The sequence below is a fragment of the Aphelocoma coerulescens genome, chromosome 6, assembly GCF_041296385.1.
Source record: "Aphelocoma coerulescens isolate FSJ_1873_10779 chromosome 6, UR_Acoe_1.0, whole genome shotgun sequence".
NCBI classification, from domain to species: Eukaryota; Metazoa; Chordata; class Aves; order Passeriformes; family Corvidae; genus Aphelocoma; species Aphelocoma coerulescens.
Genome location: NC_091020.1, coordinates 25508006 through 25520778, shown reverse-complemented (window position 1 = coordinate 25520778; position 12773 = coordinate 25508006). Strand labels below are relative to the sequence as shown.

At 41.0% G+C, this 12773-nt stretch overlaps 1 protein-coding gene across 4 annotated transcripts in view; it reads right to left on the bottom strand.

Moving 5' to 3' along the window:
• The window catches only part of SORCS3 (sortilin related VPS10 domain containing receptor 3), a 241436-nt gene that overhangs the window by 156408 nt on the left and 72255 nt on the right, over positions 1-12773 (bottom strand). Inside the window, exon 1 of one of the 4 annotated variants that reach the window (XM_069019980.1) lies at positions 4719-4788. The exons of 2 other annotated variants lie outside the window; for them this stretch is intronic. The gene's annotated coding sequence lies outside the window, so the exon portion shown is untranslated. Of the gene's footprint in view, positions 1-4567; positions 4632-4718; positions 4789-12773 lie in introns of those variants that run through there. One more of the 4 variants, XM_069019978.1, reaches the window with a different exon arrangement.

Below are 12773 nucleotides of genomic sequence, written 5' to 3'. Positions count from 1 at the left end.
GATGAGGGCAAACGATAAACATGGGTTTCTTTAACCCCCCACCTTCTCTCTGTCTCTTTTTGGTTTTTTTACATCTCATTCTGCCACCACTGATCAGTGTCCCCGCAGCAAAAAAGGGGAAAATAATAAATGCATTTCCAGGAATTCTATCTCATCCTTAATGACACCATCAATAATTGCTGTCACAAGCTAATATCATAGTTGCAACCTTACAAGGAAGATAAAGAGGCAGCGTTTTTCACACCGAGGTTTCTAGACAGGCTCTAAATGGGATTTTGTTGCATGCTTTGAAATGCCTCCTGGATAGTTCACTGGGAACTTAAAACAGGTTGAATCCAGACAAGGGAGTACTAAACCCTAGGTTTAGTACTTCCATGAATGGCCTGGAATTATTTTGGATCCAGAAAGCCAGAAGTAAATAAATACAAAAAATGCTGTCCTTACAGCAAGGCTTACACCTTTGGACACCAGGATATCCTCTGGCAGCTGCTTCTTCATGCATCTTCAGATTCCAGTGATGCCCATTCAGCAGTACCCAGATGTCCTTTGGTCCCTCTGCCATAGTGCAGATAAGACCTTGTCATCACAATATAAACACCATTAACAGAATTTATTCTCCAAGATGCTTAAAAAAAAACAAAAAAAAAAAATGGAATGCTTCCTAGTTGAAACCTTTGGCTGGCAAGCTGAGCAACTTCTCTTCACAAGGGCAGCTTGGGCCCTTGACACAACCTGCACCCCACACAGACCTGCCTCACACCAGTAATCTGCAGAGGAGCAGTTTCCTGAGAAAATCTTGTGAACATGCTGAAGGGCAGACGGTGACAACCATCATGTATTGGCACATCAAACCAAGAACAGGCCAGTTACTTGAATGATTCTCTACACCCTCCTAAGTGCATCCAAGCATGTCCTTCAGGCTTGAACAGAGAGGGAGACAGGCTTAAGACTGGCAGACTGAACTTCAGCTGGGAGGTAGCAACTCCAAAGCCGAGATGTTTGGGGTCACTGTGACTTCTCAAGTGACTACTTATTAATTCCCAAATAGAATTTATTATACTAATCAATAGAAAATAGAGGAGAGGGAAAATCATGCTGGGAAATTACCATTTTGCACATTGGAATCTCCATGTAATTAATACTTGGTATGGCACACTTGCACTTCTTGTTGCAACCCCTGAGAAAACTCCCACCAAGAGCTTTGCCAGACAGTGCTTCATTTCCAGTTACGCAATGAAGACATTCCCTCTGCTTTTTTTTACTGATGGCAAACAAACACAGTTCAGACCTTCCTTCCTGAACAGTCTAGTGATGCAGACACTCTCCCCAATTTGGTTAGAAACCTCACCCTACTTTTGTTTACTCTTTGCCATCAGCCAAATACACCACTCAGTAAGAGCCCAAAAATGAGTCATTAGTCATGGACTCTAGTGCTTCAGTATCATAAAAACACTGTCAGACATAAAAAGTCCCTGAATCTGGCAGAGAGAAATTGGAACTGAAATCTTATTTTTCCTCGAAACACAATGATGTGATTCACCTTTTGAAAAAGGTTAGAAAATTAAAGAAAAGGCAGAGTTTAGGTGACAGCAATGTCTACACCATGGATCCCCTCAGTTCCACACACTGAACCCAAGAGCTCAGTTTTTGAAGTGTCAGAGTTTATTATTCCAGAGCTGTTTAGACCCTACCACATGACAGTCTGGTCCAAGTTCATGCCAGTGCAGTCAGCTCCAAGAGACAGAGCCTCTAAGCAAGAGCACCACCTCAGAAACAAAGAGTGATTTGCTCCTGACTGGAGAGCTGTAAATTTCTTTTCCAATGTCAGTGTCTCACTCTAAGCAAGACAGAAAGAGCAGATCTTATCATTCCAACATGAAAAGAAGTGGAAAGGTGCAGTATGATAATTTCAGCAAAAATAATTGCTTTGCTTGTGCCTACACACTAAAATTTTCTGCACTGCATTACCTTCCCCAGACCAGTGTATATGCAATGCAAATCAACTGCTGAGCAGTATTTGTACTACAATAATAACTTGGAAGAACTTGTTTAATATCAGAAGACTTATTGGAGCAGATGAATGGCTCTGACATGATATCCATGGGATAGAAATTCAATTAAAAACTGCAAGTGGCACAGAAGTGGTAGTTATTGTTCAACATGTACCATGGGACATTTGCTGAAATACAGCTATTAGCTGTACTGGTTGAGAAATTCTGGGGGTTTTTTATGGCAATCTGTTAGCTTATAGAAAGTTAAATTAATAAAAACACAGAATCACTCTCATGTTACGAGAACAGAGCAAAGCCAAGGACTAGCTGCATATTTTATAATTATGGATTAAATGCATTATGCCAAGGAAATTAGAGATGCCACAAATATAATAAAAATGAAAGATTGTCTGGCTCTAGTGCTGATGACATGCTGGTTTGACAAGGCAATGCATGCTGGTTTGCCCATCCTTACCTCCCCAGGATGTTAATAATTATTCCTAATGCTAGCATCTACACTCATGAAGTGTTCAGCCCTTAGTGGAGATAGACTTGCCTGAGAAAGTTACCTCCCTGCCTATTAGCAGCATCCCAAACTCATCTTCTGTCTTGTGGAGTTCATTCTGCCCCAAAAAACAAGGATAGAAAGGATGGAAGGAGAATGGCTTTTGTTCTTTGTTTGTTTTTTAAGTTAAATGGAGGACAGACGTCAGTGAGAAATAACTCCCTAAACCCATCCAACTTTTGCCAAATCACAAAGATGGGATAGTCATGAATCCCAGGATGAAAGTTTGGTTTCCTGACATCATTTCTTACAGGGGACAGAGAGCTAAACCCATATTCTCAAATATGTATCCATCTTGCCTCTTCCGAGCAGAGAACATGAATTCTTAATCTCCCTTTTTACTCCTTTTGTGGGAATACTGAAGTTGCTTATGTATGAGGAAGCATAATTATAAATTCCTTCCTGCAAATGGAATACCAATCCTGGTAAGAATAACCTTTCATGGATCACAAAGTTTACTGTCACAGTGCTGTTTTTCCTGCTAGGAGCTAGATGCATCATGCCACTCAAAATTAACACCACCTTAACACCTATCTGTAATAACATGTGACAGCTGCCATTTTTTTAAATTCCAAGTGGAACTAGGGATCTCAAACTAGTCACTTGGATCTGTCTGGTTTGAAAAAACTAGTTCAGGGTACACCTGTCTTGGACTGAACACATGCTAGTTACCAGTAGCAGACATGAGAAGAGTGCAAAAGGAAGTAGTAAGTGGTGTGGGTACTCTGCAAGCAGCTCTTCTGCCTCCAGAGAATCAAGGGGTTATTCTGGTATACCAGCCTGGTTTTTCATGCAGAGTTGAGGACTTTAGCAACCAGCCTTTGAATAGAGATTTCAGTTTCTCCCAAGAGCTGTGTTTATTGCCTGTGCTGTGTAAATACAATGAATGGCCTTTGCTCGAGGAAATGACCTATGAGAGGATGCCATGTTTCCCTGGTACAAGAACCCTTCAAGTCTAGTGCCACATAAATGCTGCACAGGTCAGAGGGCAGGGAGCTTGGGAGAATGAAAGGCTCTCTGCTCCCTGTCCTTCCACGCAGCTCTGCAGATGGATTGTGCTGAGTGGGGAAGAATAAGCAGGTTACCAGACAGGCTTTCAAAGGAGGTATCTCTGGAGGCACCCAGACATATTTGAAAAAATCCATGACAAAGGGCTACACTGTGCTGAATTTGAGGGGATTAAACATCATGGCAATACAAAGAGCTTCCATATGTGGTTTTGTCAGCAGCCATAAACCCGAGCATGAGAATTTCCTCTTTTTTTTCCCTCTGTATTAAGAGTTATTACCTCTGGCTGGAAGCATGGATCATGGATCATGAAAGCATCATGTCAACTCCTCTGCTTCAGTTTCCCACTGAAGAGAATTGAAGAGCATGGAGATATCCAGTTCATCTTTGCAGCATCATCTGAGCTTATTTGCATAAACAAAATAGCTAGTGTGACCAACAAGACCAAATAAGCATAGAAAAAGGAAATAAAGCCACAACACAACCACTTCCCTAGGTTACATTCAGATCTGTCTAATACAGGCACTTAGCAGAAGAATCATAACTTCCATTTCAAAAGCATAAAGAGCTATTTGACCACCTGCTGCCCACAGTTGGCAGGACATTGGTCTGTACATAAGCCAGAAAGAGAAATCATCACACTTCCACTGCAGGTGAGTAACAGTGTGGCCCTGCATCCCCAGACAGAAGTATCTCTCACTTTCCCTGCAACTCCAGGACCAGCAATAGCAGGAGGGTCTGCACAAGCTGCCTGGGCATCCTCATGTGCAGAGTATCAGTGTGAGCACAAACAAACCAGCAGCCTGTTTTTCATCTGTGTTTGCCACCAACCACCCTCCACTTCTACCATGTCAGCTTGGCAGCATCCTAACAAAGAAAAAGAGAAATCCTTCCCTTGCTCCTGCCACATGCTCACCTCACTTTCAATCCCCAAACATTGATAGAAAGGATTAAAGTGAGTGCTGCTTAAAATAAAATGAATATAGGATTCAAAACCAATTACCAAAGTATAATCTTGCTCAGATGGGCATGCTAAGAATAATTACTATCCATAAGATGAATGCTTGTTGGAGACACATTACAGAAGACTGCATAATTAAATATAGCAACTGATCCTCATTTATCTATCAAGCAATTCACATTTAAAAGCTCACCTGCATGCATTTGGGCAAAAACCACTTGGGAGTTTTCATGGCAGTTGGAAGTTTGGGGAAAAGCAAAAACAGGAAAATAAAACAGCAGGAAAAGTAATCAGCTTGTCACCAGAAAAAAATACAGAGGGAATGGTAAAATCCTGCTCTGGGCACTATTTGCCCTTTAAAATAATAACCTTTGAGAGAAGTGAAAACATCTTTGATGCCAGCTTACACTTGGCCCAAAAAAAAATTGTTTCTAGATGCAGAAGCAAAAGAGGGCACACTGCCAGGTAGTGCTTTCTCAAGATGCTCCCTGTAGTATCTGCAGACTGGAGGAAAGCAACAAAGGCAACCAGTCACCACATCCCAACAGTTCCCACATGGCACCAGCCTTCCCCTATCCACTCAGCCAAGGGACAGCTGACAGCTGACCCCCATCATGTACCAGGCACCATAAAGCCCTGCCAGACCAGCTCCTGAAGCACAGCACCAAGCTTTTCCCTTGACATGTGTCACCCAAAGCTTGTTATGCCCTGGCTCTCCTCTCCATGGATACTCCTTGAAAACTTTGCCATGTGGGGTTTTCACAGAATCATGTTGCCCTGACTCATGATAACTACACCATGTTGCCAAACAGGTGAGCTAGAAGCCAGAGAAGGAGCTCCAGCAGTAAAACAAGATGCAGAAACCCATATTCTTATTGATTGTGGTCCCAGACCACAACAGATCTCCTAGAGAAACTGTCAGTCTCCAAAGATACCAACAACAACTGTTCACTGTAAGTTTTAGTACTGTTTTCCAAACATACAATCCATTTCCAGCTGTCATTTTTCAGGTATTTGAAAGATGCAAGTATGAATGCTTGGTTGGGAGATACTTGCATTAATAAAATAATTCAATTTAAAAATACATACTGAGTCCCAATGAGAATATCAGAACAGAAATGTTCATTTTATTAACTGATTTATACCAATACTATAGTAGCTGAACAAGGATGAAGTATCTACTTCATCCCATAAATAAAATATTCATCTAACTTCTCTCTTAGTGAAGAAAAAAACAAAGTTTTACAATTTGGAGGCCAGATGAATTTCTGTGGGTAATATTGTCTGTGCAGAAAAAGAGGAATATATAAAGGGAAAGATTTTCAAAGCCACCTACCTAATACAGATGTCCAATTAAACTTAATGAGAGTTGATCTTCAGCTTAAGTATGCAGCATTGACGACCTTAATCAAAACATACTACATTTTCCTACATCTATCTTCTGAAACATCTTCCTTCTTAAAATCCATTTTACTTTGTCCCTGAGAGATTAATTTTCTCAGCAGCACCTTCCCTACCACCCTCTGATCTTGCATGGGAACCCTCAACCAACCAAACAACTTGATCAATAAACACTGAAGAGCAAACATGCAAAAAGTTTTTACTGCTGACAACCAGTGAAAGAAGCAGAGGCTGTCCTTTGAAAACTGTCAGTCAGTGAAGTGTGACAGCATTAACTCCTTTCAGACATTACCTGAAAAAATAGGTCTTTCATGCACCCAGTCTGAGGTTTGGATACAGAGGTGAGGCTCTGGGGGGCTTTGTACAACAAATGCTTTTGATAAGTCCATGTTTAACTTCATATAGAAAAAAAATACAGGTACAGACAAGCTTTGTCCTTAAGATTCCTATGATGTTCATACTAATAATGCAACAGTTTCCATTTCCACAATAATCTGAATACAATGACTTACACATTCCTCAAGCAAATGAGCATGGCCATCTCCATATTGCCAATGTGAAAAATACAGAAACCTCAGTTTTATTCCTGAACTTTGCTCCCACCTGAAGAGTTTCATCATTCTATATCAATGGCAAGAGTCCCAAGATGAGGCATTTAGACCCTATTTCCAGGGAACTTGCTTTAAACTTGAATAACCAATGCAAATAGAAGTGCACTGAAATGTAAAGCTTTCCATGCTAAAGGTAGATTTTCAGTTTGTGGGAAAGCCTCCAAATCTCCCTCATGCAGGACTTTGAAAGCACCTGTAAAGACTTCTGAGCTGGTGTACCCCAAAGAGGTTGACCTCTTAAATCAGTCACAAGGCAGGGGAACAGTCACAAGGTCTTAAAGGCTGAAACATGGCCCAAGTCTGTGACAAAAGATTGGTGCCAAGAAAGAAGGAAAAAAAAAGCATATTTGCAATATTAGTTTTTGACAGAAAGAAAAACATCAGCACAATTCAATAAACACTCCATTTGACCCACTTTCTTTCCTACATGAGCTCTGGTTAAATGACATCATGTGAAGAACATCGTCTACATTTTGTCTGCAAAATGCATTTGAAACTATCTCTACTGCATGACACATTTCTTCTTCTTCTAGATTATTGGTACTTCAACACAAAGAAATCCAAAACCACCGAAAACAAGCTTCTGTTTAATAAAAACCATCATTGCCCTGATTGTTGGATAACCAATGGCTTTTAAGGAAGAAAATATTAAAATATTTTCTTCCTAAAATCCATCTATATACAGCACTTGGAAAGCTATACTTAGGCAAACAAATCTGAGTCAGATCTTAGCTATGCTGTATTAGGGATCTCCAATGAATCCAGCAGATTTATTCTCACTTCAAAATCAGTTTTTAATCACATTGTCAACTGAATAACTAGAATTTGGGCAAAATTCATAGGGTAAATAGAATTAAGTGTTCCACAGTGAAGCATACTCTTTGTGAGTGAGATTAAAATAATTAAACATGCAATTTGGCAAAGCAAGGACAGGGAGTTATTAGTAATCATTAGAATGTGAAAGGTTTAGAAGCTTGATCCAATTCCTGTTGGACTCAGACAGAAAAAAAAAATCCTATTTACCTCTTCAAAATGGATGCAAAAACTGAAACTAAAAGAAGGAAATATTAGGCCAAATGTCACTAAAATCCTGTAACTTGAAGAATCATCAGTGGTGCCCATTGGAGATACTTCATCAAAATCTCCAAGATGGACGAAGAAATTGAAACATCTCTGTCTTGTCAGATAGAAAATTCAAGTTTGGGACATCTCTGGCATTTAAGACACAGAACCGGCTGCCAAACAAAGTGACAGAAATGTCACTGCTTAAACACAACAAAATGTAATTGTCACGTTAGACCTGTGCAGCAGAAAGAGAGCACAAACTTGCAGGGAAGAGACTGTTCTCTGCAGAGCAATTTGTCAAACTGGCCTCTCATTTGGGGCCTCCTTCTGCACGCAGTACCGGAGATACCAACCCCAGAATTCTCTTCCATGCCTCAGCAATCAGCCACAAACACCACCATGTTATTTCAGGAAAGAGAATGAAGTGAGGGGCATCTCACAATTTCCTTCATAAAAACAGACTCTGATGGAAAAAAGTCTTGTTTGCAGAATGTAAACAGAGATTTCATAGCACCAAGTCTTCATTTTTATCACATCTTTCTTTCTAAAGAGAACTCTGAGGAAAGATAACTAAAGGTTGTTAAGTCCTGCTGCAGCTTTGGATTTATGATGGAAAACCATTTATTTTCCTAAACTACTTGCAACAAATGTTGCTAGGCAGAAAAAGCCAATAGAAACACTTGTAAATGCTCTATTGAGAGGCAGAAAAGCAGGTGACAAATGCTGAAATGACCAGATGAGGTTTTAATTTTAAAACACTATAAACAACATAACAATTTTTTAATGGCTGGGAATCAAAGACAGCTTTTTCTCCTTAATGCAGGGGGATCTGCAATCTAATACAAATAGAGATTATGCTTTATTTTGTGCAATGTGCAACTTTCCCCTGCACCTGAAAATGCATAAAAGAAGTAAATACTACAGTTGTAAGGCTAAAATAAAATATCCTAGTCTAGGAAGATAAATTCAAACACATGTAAAAAGAAAAGAGCTATTTTCAGGTAAATAATAACATGAAGAAACACAAGCCAGTTTTGTTCCAAAATATGGAGCCTTTTTTTTTGTGCCGGAACAGTCAGACTAGCCAAGATCATATCTTTAGAAAATACTGTATCAGTTTCTGCAGTAGAAACCTGCATGCTTTATCTGCGCTCTCCTGATCTTATAGCCACAGCAAATAAAATCCTCCAACATTATTCTGCTGTTCACCACCTCCCATTTCAGAAGAACAAAGCCACAGAATTATGATTTTTTTTTTTCTTTTGAGCCAAGAGGAACTTTTTCAGGGGAAACAATCAAGAAGGAGCTGGGCACCTCACCCAATTTTCATGAGAGCACAGTGCCTTTAACCCTACAGCTGCCCTTATTCCAGCCAAGGCACACAGGACCTTCACCTGCAGGGGTTTTCTGACTGCACCTGCCATTCAATGTACTGAGCACCTGCCTTCCCACCTGGTGATGAGGAATTGCACCCACTCAGCACTATCTGCTGTTTGATAACAGCTCCCAGGTGAAGTGAAACCTGATGGACACTGCACCCAGGCTGCAGATGCACCCACACAGCACAGGAGCCAGCAGACAGCACAGCAGTGATGAATCCAACAATGCATCCAGCAAAGGGAGGCACCTATGCCGGTGGGTCAGCCTTGTCCCCTTTGTCCAGCTTTGGGGCTGGCTGCATCCAAGGTGCCTGCAAGATGGAATTTTAATAATCTATCTTAAAGCAGCACCAAGCTCAGGTAAAGATTTTCCTTTCCCTCAGGCACCAGCCAGATCCAAGATCCACAGAGAACTTGAGTCTCTCAACCCCTCCCAGGATATACTCATCAGCCATGAAGCCTTTGGCAGAGTTGAAAAGGAAGAAAAACCTCCTCAATCCTCAGTCTCAAGAAAAATTCCCTGCTTTCAAGGGTCTTTTAAAGATCAAAAAAAAGCATCCCAGGAAAAAAAAGTGATCCACATGAATGAGTCAGTGCTTTATTTCATCCCCCTGAATTTTATGCCCTCAGCTCTTTTTGCAATTATAATGCCATGAAAGGGAAAGTGAGGAACAAAGAGCTCCAAGGCTTGGTTTTCTTCATCAAGGAATCATGGCTGCAATTTGAAATTTCACAGGTACTGAGGCTCTCAGATATATAGCAAACCAGCCTGTCTTCCAGCATCACTGAATTTGGCCAACTCAGCCCAGAGTCCATTTGCTGCAGCATCAAAAATGAAATGCAGTTCTAGCAGCAATGCAAATCAGATCACGTAATTGAAACACTATAAGTATTAGTAAAGACTGAGTATGTTTCCAGCCAAGAAGCAATACTTCAAGCTACACTGGGGACTCAATGTAGAAATTATTGAGTAAGATTCTCTGGACTGCACTATACAATTAGATTATTATCATTACTTCTTCTCTGTGCTTTAAATCTGTGAATCTGAGGACGTGCAGAGCTGCACTTCTACAGAGAGCACCTTTCTGAGAATTCTCTTCCCGCACTATAAACTGGAACATGAGAAATTTGAGGACACTGGATTTGTTGCCATTTGTGAAGAGAAGCATCCCCCAAACAGGAATCATTAGAGCAGCAAAACCTGCTGCATTATGAAAAACAACTGGTCTTTAAACAGGATGTGAGAGCCTGCCTGGGGAAGTAGAGGGCCTTTCCATTCAGCCCACAAAAGCACACAGAGCTAAAACCTGATAAACTCAGGCTAGAGTACCCTCAAGTATGGGTAAGAAGGTATTCTGTTCTATTCTGGGTGGGTTTTAAAAAAAAAAAAAACAGAAAGGGCAACTGTTCCAGCAGACTGTAGTAATGGATAAGGTAAAGTCTTCATTATTGCTAATTTTACAATCAAGATAGGATGTTGTCCCAAGAGTTTTTTCTCTTGATCAAGCAGATGTTAGATGAGGAATTAATCTCTGCTTAGTGTCTGTGACTGATTTTCTTCACCTGCATGATCTTGCACAGTGTCTGAGCACAGTGCTCCTTCTGCCTTTATACCCTAGGAATGTTTTTAATAGTTACACATCCAGGAGTCACCAGTGACACAGTTATTACTTCACAGTTAATCACCATAGTTGCTTCTAGACAATTTTTTCATTTTATTTAGGATTACACCAAGAGTGTAACCCAGTATTTCCAGAAGATATCTGCTCTGAGGAAGACTCTAATGTCAAAAGATTCCTTCTCTAAAATGTATCTTTCCATTATAAAATCCCACTTTGCATACAAGTAGCTAATTACTTGGTAATTTTGCTCCATGAAGCAGGGTGACTCTTGCAAAGCAAAGCAGCAGTCTGTTCCAGTGAACAAGGTCCTAAGACTCTCTTTGTAATATGATCTCTCCTACCCTACCACCATGAGCTAAAAAAATCACTATCAAGGGGTCCTTGCCTATATTCACCACTTTCCCTAGTATTGTATCTAAAATCATCCCCTGCCTCACTTTACAAACACAACAGCATTTGCCAAAGCTTCATGCCTATTTAAGAAAAAGAAGTGAGATTCTGAGCTGCTCAGGATTCCTCATATATCAAACACATCTTTCTCATCTTCCACCAGCTATTCAGCCAGCACTGTTGGCTTGAACACAGTTGCTTTGACAGCACTCACATGTTTCCAGCACTGCTCCAACATCAGCCAGTTGATTTTTGCACTCCGTGGTCTCCACTGTAATCAGCTGGAGAGGGCATCAGAGAGGTGAGATGAGAACTTTTCATGCTCTCAAGCCATCAGACCCAAGCATCCTATCAAACTGCACATCTGCACTGCAATATTGATTTGCTTGTTGATGGGATCTACATCGGAACAGATGCACTGCAGAGAGCACGGCCTCAGAGTCAAGTTAACACTTTTTATTGCGTACTGTCCAATTTCCATGCTGGCTTCACCATCCTATTTACATAATATTCTAATGGGGACATTTCAAGACAAGGTAGGATAGGTCACAAGATGCTGATAGGTCAAAAGTGTGCTGAATGCACTCAAGGAAAAATTATTCAACCTCTCAGCTCCTTTCATAGTCAGCTTGTAATACGAAGCCTGTTGTGCTGCTTTTCCCCAAGGATATGGGTGAGAGGCTCTCCTATCACTGGAGACAGGGTTATGGAGACAGGGTTAGGAAAAAGCCACCAAAGTTCACCCCCCCTCCCAAAGGCACGACTAACCAGAAGCAGACTTCTACCTCAGAAGGCTGTCTAACATGTATCTTACGTCTTTTAAAATGGACACTTCTCACCTTCCCAAGCAATCAGTGCTCCACTTTAAGGGTATTTTTCCTAAAACCTGCCTCTGCACTGCTGCAAAATACTCAGTAACTGGAGAATAGATATTGGGAGGCCAGGCGGGGGAGGGAATGATTATGCTGTATATATCTGCATACTTACAGGACTGCTGTAAGAACAAAGTGTCCAACTGTTTTTCCTTAACTGAGCTACTGTAGCCTGGCACCTCTCTTCTAAAATTAGCTCCACTTACAGATGTTGCCATAGTATTTGTTGCCATACCAAGGCACTCTTCATAGGTGATGTCATTTTTCATACAGCAGAATGCCAGAGCTGTTTACCAGTTCTGAGCCCTGAGTCTTGCACATTTCCTAAAGAATATCTATCACCCTTAGAGGTACCTACACAGGCTATGCATTATTGGAGGCTTTGAGGGGAAATCCTGCCTGAGCTCTGCAGCAGAGCATCTGCACCCAGGAGCCAGAGCTCTGCCGTGACACCCAGCCCAGGCAGCAGCTCTTGCCAGCTTCTCCTGAGGTACAAGATTCCCATGGGGCTGCCCCAGGTTTGGCTCAGGGAAGTTTCTCAGGCTAAGTACATGATATATGAAGACATGTTTCTCTTCATTACTTTTACAAGGCCTGGCCCATAGTCTCTGGAAAAATGCCTGGAAACACTCTGACTTCCTTAGAATCATGGAATAGTTTGGGTTGGAAGTGACCTTTAAAGGTCATCTAGTTAAACCTCCTCCAAATTTGGATACTACATTAGTGCCCTACATCTAAAATAGGTTCCTGTACATATTTCCTCTCTCCAGATTAAATAATCACTGTACAATCCATAACCATGCTCAGATTTTTAATATTTCTTCTACCAAGTTTCCTTTACACTTCTGAGAAGCATTTGCACCTCAGGGAACAGGAAGGGAAATTTTGGGGGTATAGATTGTTTGTTC